The following is a 15,583-nucleotide window of genomic DNA, read 5'->3' as shown; positions in this document are numbered from 1 at the left end:
TATATAATTTCTTACAACCCAGAAATGTAGTAATTGTTTTACTCATTTTACTGATGCAGAGATACTAAGTCTCATAGAAGTTACTCATTTCCTTGCCTGAAGTAAGCCAAATGACTAATAAGAAGCCATTATTTATGTAATTCAAGTGCTGTTGAGTTGTTGAGTAGTTTCTGACTCAGAGTAACAATGTATAGAGTTTCCAAAGAGCAACTGGTGGCTTGAGCCACCAAATTTGTGGTTAGCAGGACAATGCTTATCCTACAACACCATTCCAGGACTCCAAAATAAGAAGCAGATTGGATGTTAAATCAAGTTTGGCTAGCTTCATATTCTATGTTCTTTCTGCTAGATAAAACTAAATCTTTACCTGCAATTCTTTTGGATTGGCTAGCATCTCCAGCTTAGTTTTACATTCAGAAATTTCCTTTGCCATAGGAGTTATGGGAGAGACATAGTTACCTCCCCATACTGAAAATGTGAATATTTTATACCCATTTTCCTAGTCTGCATTGCAACTAGGACATGAACATAGATCCAGGACTTTGCTGAGTCAGATTGGACTTACCTCAGAATTAAGGGTATTTTGAGTAAATCTGTAAGCAGTAGTATTTACAAGAGTACTGAATATCAGGATGTCAAGAGCCCAGGAGAAGCAGGGGTTCCACAAACAGCCTATGCTGGTGTTCAATGTTCAGAATTAGCATTATCAGTAGTGAAGGCCACAGAGTCCAGTGTTCTGAGATGACAGCCCTGGTGTCCTGATAAGTTAGTTCAATGGCCTGATTTAAGCATTATTCTTGGTTGTAGAGTTGTGCCTCTGCTTTTCCATCTTTTGCAATGAATCCGAGATCTACCTAACATTCTTAAATATTGAGTTTAATAAATCCTTTCCAGTTTAATTATCCAGGATTGGTTTATTTATTTATTTTTGCAGGCTTCCATCTACAGCCCTTTGAACCATTTTAAGCCCATTTTCTTCCATCTTTACCTTGTATTTTCTGGGTTTGGATTATGTAGAGTTTTTTATAGACTAAATAGTATTGTATTTAAATATGGTCTGCAAAGTTTTGCTGATTGTTAACTTAAAAACTCAGTGGAAATTTTAGGATGTACTGAATATCATGGAGTCTTGGTGTGGCACTGTGGGTTAATGCACCAGACTGCAAAGCCATTTGAACTGCAAGTTTGGCAGTTCAAGTTCACCAGCTGCTCCTTGGAAACCCTATACAGGTTTGCTATGAGTCGCAACCAACTCGAAGGCACTTGACAACAATGGAATATCATGATCTGTGGCACATACTTAGCAATATACAAGATCATTGATTTTTCTAATCACTTTAACAGGAATAGATTTTGGAATCTTTGAAAGAGAAATGAAATAAGTATTTCAAGTAATAGATTTATAAGGTGAAGTCCTTCAGATACCTTCTGCTTAGCAACACCTGCTCAGTTCAAGGGTTAACTAATTTGAAGTATTTCCTAATGTTTATACTTCTCATCCCCTTCCCAACTGACAAGTTTCCCCTTTAATTTGCGTTCTTATTTTTACATGATTTTAGCTCTTTGGTTTTTCATTAAGTTCATCCCCAGCACACTCACATGCATACACATGTGCACATATGTGCATGACTCATACACACACATTAGATTCAGTGCTTCCCTTAGGGAAGATATAGTGACTGCCTCATTTGTGTTGTTGTCTCCAAAGCTGAACATAATTCTAGACATGGAGTAGGCACTCAGTGGAGATTTATTTGAAGGAAATAATGCATAATGTAAATTGTGGTATGTCAAATTTCCCCTAAACTTTACCTTTTCTGAAATCACATTTTCAAGTGAGGTTTTCATCAATGCTTTATGCAACTCCTCATTAAGCTTTCATGATTTACTTGACTTTCTCCAAAATCCCAAGTTTCCTCTTAACTCCATCCTTTCCACACCAGCTCTGCATCTTCCCCATTGTTGTTGTTGTTGTTGTCAGGTGCCATCGAGTCGGAACCGACTCATAGCGACCCCATGCACAGCAGAACGAAACAATGTTCGATCCTGGGCCAACCTCACCACCGCTGCCACCTCCGAGTCCATCAATGATGCCACCTGGCCGATCCATCTCGTTGGAGGTCTTCCTCTTTTTCTCTGACCCTCCACCCGACCCAGCATGACATCCTTCTCCAACGATTGTTTCCTCTGGACTACATGTCCAAAGTAGGAGAGACGAAGCTTAGCCATCCTGGCCTCCAAGGAGCACTCTGGCTGCACTTCTTCCAAAACAGATCTATTGGTTCTTTTGGCAGTCCATGGCACCCTCAGTATTCTCCTCCAACACCACAACTCAAAGGCATCAATTCTTCTACGATCCTCTTTATTCACTGTCCAGCTTTCGCATCCATATGAGGCTATTGAAAACACAATGGCCTGGATCAGGCGCACCCTAGTCCTCAAGCTGACATCTCTTGTCTTCAATACTTTAAAAAGTTCCTGTGCAGCAGATTTGTCCAATGCAATACGTCGTCTGATCTCTTGACTGCTACTTCCGCGAGTGTTGATAGTTGATCCAAGAAGAATGAAGTCCTTGACAACTTCAATCCTTTCTCCATTGATAAGAATGTTGTTTATTGGTCCAGTGGTGAGGATTTTTGTTTTCTTGACATTGAGATGCAATCCATATCGAAGGCTGTGCTCTTTAATCTTCATAAGTAAATATTTCAAGTCCTCTTCACTTTCAGCGATCAAGGTTGTATCATCTGCATATCGCAGGTTGTTAATGAGTCTTCCTCCAATCCTGATGCCACGTTTTTCTTCATAGAACCCAGCTTCTCGTATTATTTGCTCAGCATACAGGTTGAATAAGTATGGTGAAAGAATACAACCCTGTCTTTCCCATAAAAACATACATATGACCACGTGCCTTATATAACACGGCAGCCCAGGACACATGACTACTACTTTAACTTTCAAAATCTCCACTGAAAACCTTTTGCATTAGTATCAGCACATTTTAAACTAGCTTGCACTTTACATTTTTCTGGCCCATTTTCTGAAAGTATTGGGAATACTTTCAATCCACTAAGAATTGGGAGAACATTTTTGGTTATTTAATGGCAAATGATTTGTGTTGTTATCTTCAATGTTTTTAATCTAATTTTGAAAAGAAAGGAGTTTAGATTGGACTTAGACATACCTTTTACTTTATATGTTTAGAGACTGTCTCCCAATGTTCTGAGATACTGTCATTATCCTAGTCTATATTGTAAAACTCTATTTGTGTTATCAGTCACAGAATTCTGAATTTCATGCTGTGAAATATGGAGGTTCTATTTTGTAACACTCCCTTTCTAGAACCTACTCTTTATTTTCAAAGAGAAAAGGGTTGTAGAGGAACAAAAGAATGAGGATAATAATGACACCATTTTACAAGCACCCTGTCAGGTCTTTATGATGTAACCTCTATAAATTTAAGTGAAGGCAGGTGAGAAAGACACAGGGGCTCCAGCCACACAAGGCTGCCCTCTAGGTCCCTACTGTTCTATCTAACCCTAACTCATCCCTAGTCCTTTAAAGAGAAAAGAAAAGGACATGAATTGTTCTTGTGTGCTGTACTGCAGACTGGCTAGAATGTACCAAAGAGGAAATTATGCATCTGGGATTTGGAAAACATTCATTATAACTGATCATAGAGCAAATTGACATGAAATGGTGCACTGTGCTGGACTTATGATAGATTTAAATATAAAGAACAAAGCAAGGTCATGCAGTAGTCTGACCTTAATTTACCTTGATTTATTGTCAATTTCTTTAAAATGTCCTTTTAAGATTTCTACCATATTTCAAGCTTTGTTGAAAGAAAAAAGAAAGAATACTAACTGAGCTCCATCTCTAAAAAATGAAAATATGGTAAGTGTTACGTTGTATAAAAAGATACCCTAAATTTATAGTTTAGTTGGGGGGGTAGCAAATAAATACATCAAATTATAATACATTATAAAATTTCAACATAACCATTTTATATTGAGTTAATTTAACTGTACCTGAAACTATTCTAATAAGCTTAGAACCTTGGAATTTCTTTTAATTTTCATAACAGTCTTATTATTCTCTGCATTTTACAAACAAAGAAATTGAGGCACATAGCAGCTAGATAACTTGCCCCAGGCCACAGAGACAGTGAATTAAAACCCCAAGAATTTCTCCGCCAAAGCATTACTCTTATGTGGTATATGATACTACTATTTTAGACAGTAATAAGAGATGACATTAGACAGAACTCTTGTTAAATGAATGTGCATCTCAGAGCTTACAACATGGTTGTTGCTAAGTGCCATTGAGTCAGTTCTGACACAGAAACTCTGCATAGGGTTTCCGAGGAGCAGCTGTTTTAAGTTTGAACCACCAACCTTGCAGTTCAAACAGTGCTTATCCTATAGTGCCATGCCAGCTTGAGTTAAACCTTCCCTTAGGTATTTGGGTTATACTCTCCTTACCTGCCTATCTGCTATTTAGATACATTTCTGTGTATTAAAACTTTTTAAATTAGTTGCCATATTTAAAAATGGGGGGATTTTTACATAAGCGTCTAGATATGGGTTACACCTAATAATACAAAAGTTCTGGAACTCGTCTGCCTACATTCTGATATGACAGTAGCTAAGGAACTGTTGATCCCTTTACAGGTGGTTATTACTCTTCCGTTTCCACAGTTGCCACCATTCCCTCTTAATTACCACATAGTTGTTGAATGTCAGTTGTTATTTACCATTACATAGTTATTTTGTTGTGTGTGTGTGATAAAGAGGAAAAATATGTCTTGTACTTATACTTACATCAAATGTGTGCAAAGTGAAAATTATATATTGAAACCAGGTGCTTACATTTCTTCTTTCATTCATTTTATCTTCCTTGATCAGAGACCTGAGTTTGTAAACTTTATAGGCTGTAAGTATAGGAAAATTTTCACTTGGACATGAAAATTCTGCTTCATAGATGTTTACAAATTTAGTTGGGGTTGTGTTTTTATGGGCAGAGTAAGTCAGAGCAAGGTACATTAAGGAAAGTAGGAAGATTAAATGGATAAAAAATAGAATTTTAGTTTGTTTATAAACAGATTCAGTAGAAAAACAAACATTACTCAGTTTCTGATGGGATAGTTTGTAATAGTTTGGAGACTGGAATGATTGGAGTGCTGAAACAAGTCTGGGAATGTTTTAATAGATGGACCAATCATTCTCTTCTGCCTTTTGTTTCCAAGACATGCTTCCATAAAAACATACACATGTACACGTTTAGATATGCATACATACTCACACACACACACACGCATGCCCTAACACACTATTTATTTTTCCCTCTGAAAGTTTCAATGGTTTTAGGCCACAGGATGACACATAAGGTTGATACAATTGCAATAGATAACTTAATTTCTAGACCATAATTTTATCAAAAGAATCACTTAACAGTATTAGAGAGATTATTTTCCTTCAGGCACACACTTTTGGCATCCACACGGTCACACATGTAGTAGTAACTCATGGATGGGCCACTGACACCTGAAAGATAGAATTGATAGTGGCCACATACATATGATTTCAAATTTTTGCTTTCTAAACTCCTTTATAATTTTGTTATCTTCCTGTCTCCTTCATCATTGTGTATAGAGCCCACTTTCCACCTTTGCTCCAGATGGAAAAAAAATGTAGTATTAAATATATAGTTTTAAATAAGCTATTAACCTGACATTTTTCAGAATAATAAGGAACAATTTCAGAACTGTGCTTGAGTGCATTTGACTGCAGCATCTTCATATACAGTGAGCCTCACTGAACATCATTTGCTATATTTCACTGTACCATAGGCAATTCTCAATGTCATAGTGCATTCCAATTTGTTTTAGTACAGGAAAATGAATATTTCTTAAACTCCAACGGTCCAAATTCCTTTCTTACATATCTTGAAAGCAAGTATCACATCCAAACAGAAAGTAAATATTTAATTACTCCTCTCACCTCTTTCAACTCCTATCTTTAAAAGATTGGTATTATTGCAAAATAATTTGTGGTAATTGTGCAAATTCTTAAGATGTAGCCCCAACTAATGTACTTCTGTTCAATTCATAAAATATCTCCTAATAAACTGATTGAAGTAAAGTAGGAATCTCACAGGTGTTAAGTCTATTTTTCTCTCTTTAGATATAAATGTTGATTGCAAACTTGTAGACTTGGGACACATGGATGATACAATTACTGTCCTGCAGGTGCACAATAATAAATAAACATGAAATGTTGAAAGTATGCAAGTACATAAGAAATCAAATGCTAGCCAGGTTTTAGAACTAAGAAATGTCAAAGCAGTTTTTCCAATGGAAAGGGCTCAGATAGCTTAGATTTTTGTCCTGCAATTTCTATTGACAACGTTTAAGATACTATCTTCATTTTCCCCAACTTTCATCACTTTATACCTTTTATTCCCTCCTCTCATCCCTCCCGTTTTCTCTTTCTTCCTTCCCTCCTATCTTCCTATATAAATTGAGCACCTATTGTTTGCCAGTTATTGTACAAGTTGTTGATGCACAAACACCTTAAGATGTTGCTCTTGTTCTGCAGAGGAGTAAACAACTCACTTAACCAAGGATGTTGTTAAGTGTCATCGAGTTGATTCCAAATCAAAGCGACCCTGTATAGGGTTGCCTAGGAGAGACTGGTGACTTTGAACTGCCAAACTTGCAGTTCAAATTGACATTGTGGTTGAGTGCTTATCCTATAGTGCCACAACAAGACTCCAAGGATAAGTCACTTCATTTCTCACTTCCTTGGTGTTTTCCCCTGTAAAATGAGAGCTTGGGGTAAATGGTATCTAGGATTCCTTTCAGATCTGATAGTCTGATTCCAAGCTCCATGTTTAAAAGGAGGCCTACATGCCCAAGTGAAATTAATATGGAGAATGACGAGAGCATGGTTGAGCAGTGGGGAAGGTAGCAACTCACTAGTAATAGCCCCTTCCCCAGGGTGCACTTATTAGTATGAACATGATCATTTCACTTCAATTTTCTAAGAATGTTTCTGTACGTCCCATGTGTTCATGAGAAATGAGATTTTGACTAATTACCTATTGATTTAGCATTCTGAAAAAAAAGAGGGAAAATTCAACAAACCCTCAAAAACACAATACACAACAAAACTCTTCTTGAAATTGGGCAGATATTTTTCTTGACTAAATTTAGGAACTGTTTCCTTGAAAGGAATCCAAAAACCTGCCACAACTCAATAGAATAATCCTGACCCATGATATTGAAAGGAAAGCCATAGTGTTGCATATCCAGTGACAGAGATACAAGGTTTGTTCTCACAAATTGTGATTCTTCTATCTGAAAATGAATTTCCCTTGTCCCTTTCCCTTTTTATCCAGTGTGAGGTAATTTAAAAATTCATTAACACATATTGCCATGTTAATTGGATGATATTCTTCAAGGTCAAGAAACTATCAATAGATATTGAATAGTGTCTATAAATAAATTCATCACAGTAATTAGATTTGTCAATTAAAATTGGGAACCACTAACTATTTTATTGCTGGATTAAAGGTAAGATTACTTTGGGAAAATGATTTTACTCAACATAATAGACCAAAATTGGGTGATGAACTCATATGCAATTTTGACCCCCCCATTAATAAAATAATATTCTGTTTTTTATTTATTTACTTCTGCTAGCAGATTCAACAATTACTTGAAATGTAGATGCTGTTGAATTTCTTCTAAAATACTATAAAAAATTAAAATCAAGTAAAAACTTAAATATAATACTGCCAGGACAGCATTTTCATAACAAATGTTAACTTTTATTAAGTACTGGATCTATGCCAGGCTATAGATACTTTAAATACATTATCTTCTTTACTCTACATGAAACTGCATGAGATATATGATTATCTTTTCTTGGCAGGTGAAATTTGCTCAAGGTCACTCATGCTACTATTAAGTGCTGGAGCTGGGTTACAATTTAGGTCCACCTGATTCCAAGTCCTATGCTCTCTATACCTCTCTGCATGTGTATAACTACATAAAAGCATTAATCAAGTTTGCTTTGTTCATCATTCTCTCCTTGTGAGATGGACTTAGGTAAGGAAATATGTAACTCTTGTTGTTATAAATTTTAGTAAAATTGGAAATAATATTCTAAAAATTATGTGATATATTTATTGCATAGTTTTCCAATTCTATAATCTGGAAATTATAAAATATATGCAAGTTTGTGGCTACTATTTCTATTCTCCCCACCCCTCTTTTTTTGTTTTTTTTGAAAGCTGAGAGCTACTGTGTCTTCCCTCCTGTTCTCTCTTTATAATGGGCCCTTATATCATGGTAACTCTTTTGTGTCACTGTTATGCAGCTGTCAAGTGTTTGATGCATGAAGAGGGGTGTGGTTGTCCATTCTTGCTGCTGTTAAATTAATATATACATCCAGAAAATAATCATTTAGTGCCTCTTATGTGGCGAGGCATGTTCCAGGAGTTGACGATAATATAAAATATAAATATAAATTAAGAAGATAAAAATACTGACCTCAAATAGCTTATATTCTGGGGAATAGAAAGGCAGAACTAGTATTTGATTTCAGATCTGTCTAATGCCAAAGTGCCCACATTACAATTAAGTTATTCTGTCATATGCTGTTGTTCTAAATGCTGTTGAATTGGTTGTAACTCTTATTGACACTTTATAGGTTTTCTGAGGAGCAGCTGATGAGTTTGAACCACCAATTTGCAGTTCAAACTGACCTTATGGGTGAGTGCTTATCCAACAGCACTGTACCAAGATGTTTTCTGTCATATGTTGTTGTTGTTGTTGTCAGGTGCCATCGAGTCGGAACCGACTCATAGCGACCCCATGCACAGCAGAACGAAACAATGTTCGATCCTGGGCCAACCTCACTACCGCTGCCACACCTGAGTCCATCAATGATGCCACCTGGCTGATCCATCTCGTTGGGGGTCTTCCTCTTTTTCTCTGACCCTCCACCCTACCCAGCATGACATCCTTCTCCAGCGATTGTTTCCTCCGGACAATATGTCCAAAGTAGGAGAGACAAAGTTTAGCCATCCTGGCCTCTAAGGAGCACTCTGGCTGCACTTCTTCCAAAACAGATTTATTGGTTCTTTTGGCAGTCCATGGCACTTTCAGTATTCTCCTCCAACACCACAACTCAAAGGCATCAATTCTTCTACGATCCTCCTTATTCACTGTCCAGCTTTCGCAACCATATGAGGCTATTGAAAACACAATGGCCTGGGTCAGGCGCACCCTAGTCCTCAAGCTGACATCTCTACTCTTCAACACTTTAAAAAGTTCCTGTGCAGCAGATTTGCCCAGTGCAATACGTCGTCTGATCTCTTGACTGCTACTTCCGCGAGTGTTGATAGTTGATCCAAGAAGAATGAAGTCCTTGACAACTTCAATCTTTTCTCCATTGATAAGAATGTTGTTTATTGGTCCAGTGGTGAGGATTTTTGTTTTCTTGACATTGAGATGTAATCCATATCGAAGGCTGTGCTCTTTAATCTTCATAAGTAAATGTTTCAAGTCCTCTTCACTCTCAGCGATCAAGGTTGTATCATCTGCATATCGCAGGTTGTTAATGAGTCTTCCTCCAATCCTGATGCCACGTTTTTCTTCATAGAACCCAGCTTCTCGTATTATTTGCTCAGCATACAGGTTGAATAAGTATGGTGAAAGAATACAACCCTGTCTCACACCTTTCCCAATTTTAAAACATTCAGTGTTCCCATGTTCTGTTCGAACAACTGCTTCTTGATCTAGGTACAGATTTCTTAGAAGTACAATTAAGTGTTCTGGAATACTCATACTTCTCAATGTTGTCCATAGCTTGTCATGATCCACACAATCGAAAGCCTTTGCGTAGTCAATAAAGCACAGGTAAACATCCTTCTGATATTCTCTGCTTTCAGCCAAGATTCATCGGACATCAGCAATGATATCTCTCGTTCCACGGCCTCTTCTGAATCCAGCTTGAACCTCTGGAAGTTCTCTGTCAATGTATGATTGCAGTCGTTTCTGTATTACCTTTAGCAAAACTTTGCTCACTTGAGATATCAAAGAGATTGTCCGATGATTTCCGCATTCCGTTATATTCTGTCATATAATATCTGCTAAATTGCTATTTTGTATAATAAAACAAAAATCAAACACAGTTCATGAAGTTAAAGGGTTAGAAGGTACATAACATAGGTTGGCAATGGCTGGGGAGTTTGAAACTATGCTTATCTGCACTTTTGTTTATCAAAGTGTCATATTAGTTACTGACACAGAGAATGATATAATGGGAAGTAGTTCATACTTTCTGATTTCTACACAAAGATATCTTGAATAGGAGGTTACCCTTGAGGAGAATCGTTCTTTTTTGTTAAGTGCCATCAAATCAGTTTCGACTCATAGTGACTTTGTATAGTGTTTATGAGGAGCAGCTACTGAGTTTAAACTGGTGACCTTATGGTTCAAATAAACCTTGAGGTCGAGTGTTTATATTATGGTGCACAGCAGGACTCTGGTGCCACATCAGGACTCAAGGGAATGGATAACAGAAATTGCAGTAATGAGTGAAAGATCACTTCACAAAGAAGTTATCAACTTTAAAGCTAAATATTTATCTATTATTTTAGTAAATATGCTATTAAGCACTCCCTATATCTTTGTTATTGTTGTTGTTAAGTGTCACGGAGTCAATTTCAACTCATTATGACCCTGTATAGAATTTCCGAGGAGCAGTTGCTGGGTTTGAACTGCCAACATTGTGGTGTGCAGTCCATTGCTGATCCTAAAGCACAACACCAGGATGCCCTATATAATAAATATAAAAGATGATAAAAACTAAATCTTATTGCTCAACTGGTCAATCTTTAGCAATAAAGTTTTAAAATAATTTTTATACAATTTGATAAATGCTATTATTTGTATTGCTTATTACTGGCAATAGGAATGCAAAGTTGGAAACAAAGAGGAAGGGAAATATATAGCCTTGGTGATAGAAGTGAAGCTGGAGATCACTTGATGAATTTTACAAAAACAATGACTTCTTCATTGCAGGTACCTTTTTAAAACAACATAAAAGGCAACTATACATATGGATCTCACCAGAGGGAACACGCAGAAATAAAATTGACTATAACTTTGGAAAAAGATGGTGGAAAAGCTCTATATTATCAGCCAAAACAAGGCCAGGGGCAGACTGTGGAACAGATGATCAATTGCTCATATGCAAATTCAGGCTGAAGCTGAAGAAAATTACAAGTCCAAGAGAGCCAAAATATGACCTTGACTATATCCTACTTGAATTTAGAGATCATCTAAAGAACAGATTTCATACATTAGACACTGAAGACCCAAGACCACTTAAGTTACTATGAGTTGGAAGTGACTTGACAGCACTTAAGTTATTGTTGTTAATTGCTGTCAAGTCACTTCCAACTCACAACAACCTTTTATAAGGTTTCCTCAGAGTGGTTGGTCACTTGAAATACTGACCTTGCTATTCAAACCAACCTTGTAGTCCAGTGCTGATCCTACAGCTCCATGACATAAATACAAATAATTGTTGTTGCTGTTTTTAGGTGTGATCGAGTTAGTACCACCTCATAATGACCTTATAGCTAACAAAATAAAACACTATCCAGTCCTGGGCCTATCTCACAATTGTTGCTGCCACTGGGCCAATCCATTTTGCTGGGGGTCTTCTTCTATGAGTTGGAAATGACTTGACAGCACTTAACAATAACAGAGTCCTGGTGTGGCACTATGGGTTAATGTGCCAGACTGCAAAGCCATTTGAACTTCAAGGTCAGTAGTTCAAGCTTACCAGCTGTTCCTCAGAAATCCTATACAGGGTAGCTATGGGTCAGAATCCACTCAACCAACTGCACTTAACAACAACAACAACAATAACAATATACAAAAGCAAGTATGGATTTTTGTATGCTTATTTACACATGCAAATTGTAATTAAAAAACAGACATCAGAGAACAATACTTTGTATTTGGTGAGGATAGGTAAGTTTCCATAGAGGAAGTAACAGTGTTTTCTAAGAAAAGGACAATGTCAGGGCCATTCTGAGTACTGTTAGAAGCAGATTTGGTAGAATGGCACTATAGGAGCATATATAGCAAATATCAGATATGCTAATGTGGATAGAATATTGAACATAAGGGTAACTAAAGAAGAAATTGAAATGTGGCTGGAACTGAGGGACTTCTGAATTTATGGTGAGAATATGAACTTCTTTCCATATTTATCAAAATGTGGAACATATGTGGTCACTGCTAAATGCTAACAAGATCATTAAATAAGTCTGGATTCTTTCTAATGCCAAATTTTCTTGGTGAAAAAACACACGCAAAAAAGTCATAAAACAAAATTAAGAGTCTCTGAACATGGAATCCTGGTGTGGCACTATACGAAAAGCATTCAACTGCATGGTCAGTTTGAACAGCAAAGTCCACAGTCCAAACTCATCAGTCACTCCTTGGAAACCCTACACAAGGTCACTATGAGTCTGAATCAACTCGATGATACTTAACAACAACAACAGCAATGGACAGATTACAAACAAGATTGTACGGTCCATAAATAAGGAACTTCAAATATTCATGGGAAACAAAATTAAAAGCTAATAGAATTATTCCACAAATTTTTTGAAGTCCTCTTTTACACTTTTAACTTTAAAAAATATGTTTATTAATGTATAATATGTATAGAGACAATAGACAAAGAAAAGTGAACATAAGTGTAAAGCTATCTGAACGTTCAAATGGACTACAATCAAAATCTAGATCAAGAATGGAACATTACCAGAACCCCTAAGAGCCTCCTTTGAGCTCATTTATTTTTGATACATACCATTGAGTTGGAACCAATGAGTAGCCACACTGTATAGGGTTTCTGAGGAGTTGCTGGTGGGTTTGAACTGCCAACCTTGTGGTTAACAGTCTAGTGCTTATCCTTCAGTGCTGCACCAGGCATTCTTTATAGACGCTTACTTTTTTTCCACTAGTGTCACCTGTTTCATAAACATAAACCATACAGTTTATATGCTCTTGAATCTGGCTTCTTTCACTTATCATTATGTTTGGGAACATCAAAAATACTTCAGTGTGTAAAATGTTCAATAGCAAAGATGTCACTTTGAGGACTAAAGTGCGCCTGGCCCAAGCCATGGTATTTTCAATATTCTCATATGCATGTGAAATTTGACAATGAGTAAGGAAAACCATAGAAGAATCAATGCATTTGAGTTTTGATGTTGGAGAAAAATATTAAAGGTATCATGGATTTCCAAAAGCACAATCAAATCTGTGTTGGAAAAAGTACAACTGGAATGCTCGTTATATCTTAAGATGGTCAGAATTCATCTCTCATACTTCAGACATACTATCATCTCTCATACTTCAGACATACTCTCATATTTCAGGAGGGACCAGTCATGCTTGGTAAAGTAGAAGGTCAGAAAAAAAGAGGGTGACCCCCCCAGTAAGATGGATTGGTAACATGACAGCAGCAATGGGCTCAAGCATAGCAGCAATTGTGATGATGGCATAGGACCAGGCAGTGTTTCATTTTGTTATATATAGGGTCACTATGGATTGGAACCAACTCAACGGCGCTTAATAACAACAACAATATAGTTGCAGACTGTTCATTCTCACTGCAGTATAGTGTTCATTATGTTGATATACCAGAGTGTGTTTTTGCATTTTGCTTATGATGACCATTTAGGAAATTACAGTGTTTGATTATTACAGATAACCAATATATGGCAGATTACTCTGTCTTGTCAAGATGAAGATTTTGTGTTTTACATTATATATATGTCTTTCTTTAAAAGATAAAAAAATTTCCAAAAATGGTTGTACAATTTACATTCCTATTACTAGTATGTACAGTTTCAGATCTTTCATTTCCTTGCCAGAAATGTCCATCATTCTAATTTCAGTCACTCTGGTTAATATATGCTTATACCTGGAGTACTCTCTGCTTTCAGCCAAGATCCATCGGATATCAGCAATCATATCCTTCTTTCCACGTCCTCTTCTGAATACAGCTTGAACATCTGGAAGTTCTCTGTCAATGTATGCTTGCAGCAGTTTCTGTATTACTTTTAGTAAAACTTTACTCACATGGGATATCAAAGATATTGTCCGATGATTTCTGCATTCAGTTGGGTCACCTCTCTTTGGAATGAGCACAAATACAGATCTCTTCCAATCAATTGGCCAGATAGTTGTCTTCCAAATTTCTTAGCATAGACGAGTGAGTGCCTTCAGTGCTGTTTAACTTTCTTGAAAGATTTTAATTTTCTTCCATCAATGCACCTTGAACTTCTTCCTTCAATATCACTGGATCTTGATCTTATGCTACTTCTTGAAACAGTTGAACATCAATCATTTCCTTTTGGTACAGTGACTCTGTGTTTTCCTTCCATCTTCTTTTGATGCTTTCTACATCATTAAATAATTTGCCCAGAGAATCCGCAAAGGCTTTCAATTGTGTGGATCATGACAAACTGTGGACAACATTGTAAAGTATGAGTATTCTGGAACACTTTAATTGTGCTCATGAGGAATCTGTACATGGACCAAGAGGCAGTTGTTTAAACAGATCATGGGAACACTGAAGGTTTAAAATTAAGAAAGGTGTGTGACAGGGTTATATTCTTTCACCATACTAATTCAACCTGTATGCTGCGCAAATAATCTGAGAAGCTGGGTTCTATGAAGAAAAACGTGGCATCAGGATTGGAGGAAGACTCATTAACAACCTGTGATATGCAGATGATACAATCTTGCTTGCTTAAAATTAAGAGGACTTAAAAATACTTACTGAAGATGATCATAGACCAAAGCCTTCAGTAAGGATTGTATCTCAATGTAAAGGAACAAAAATCCTCACCATTGGACTGATAAACAATATTCTTATTAATGGAGAAAAGATTGAAGTTGCCATGGACTTCATTCTTCTTGGATCAACCATCAACACTCATGGAAGCAGCAGTCTAGAAATCAAATCTGCTGCACAGTCGTTTTTAAAGTGTTGAAGAGCAAAGAAGTCAGCTTAAGGACTAAAGTGTGCCTGACCCTATCCATTATAGTTACAATAACCTCATATGTATGTGAAAGCTGGACAGTGAATAAGGAAGACTGAAGAAGAACTGATGCTTTTGAGTTATGGTCTTGGAGGAGAACATTGAAAGTACCATGAGCTGCCAAAAGAACCAACAGATCTGTGTTGGAAAAAGTGAACCAGAGTGCTCTTTGGAGGCCAGGATGACCAAACTTCATCTCTCATACTTTGGATATACTGTCAGGAGGGACCAGTCACTGGAGAAGGATATCATGTTTGATAAGAGAAAAAGAGGAAGACCCCCAACGAGATGGATTGGCAAAGTGGCAGCATCAATGAGCTCAAGCATGGCAACAATTGTGAGGTTGGCTCAGGACCAGGCAATGTTTTGGTTTTTGTTCTGTTATGCATAGGGTCGCTATGTGTCTGTACCGACTCAATGGCACTTAACAACAACAACTATT

Source organism: Chrysochloris asiatica, unplaced genomic scaffold (assembly GCF_000296735.1).
Source record: "Chrysochloris asiatica unplaced genomic scaffold, ChrAsi1.0 scaffold00193, whole genome shotgun sequence".
In the NCBI taxonomy this organism is placed as follows: Eukaryota; Metazoa; Chordata; class Mammalia; order Afrosoricida; family Chrysochloridae; genus Chrysochloris; species Chrysochloris asiatica.
This window is presented reverse-complemented; position numbering follows the sequence as displayed.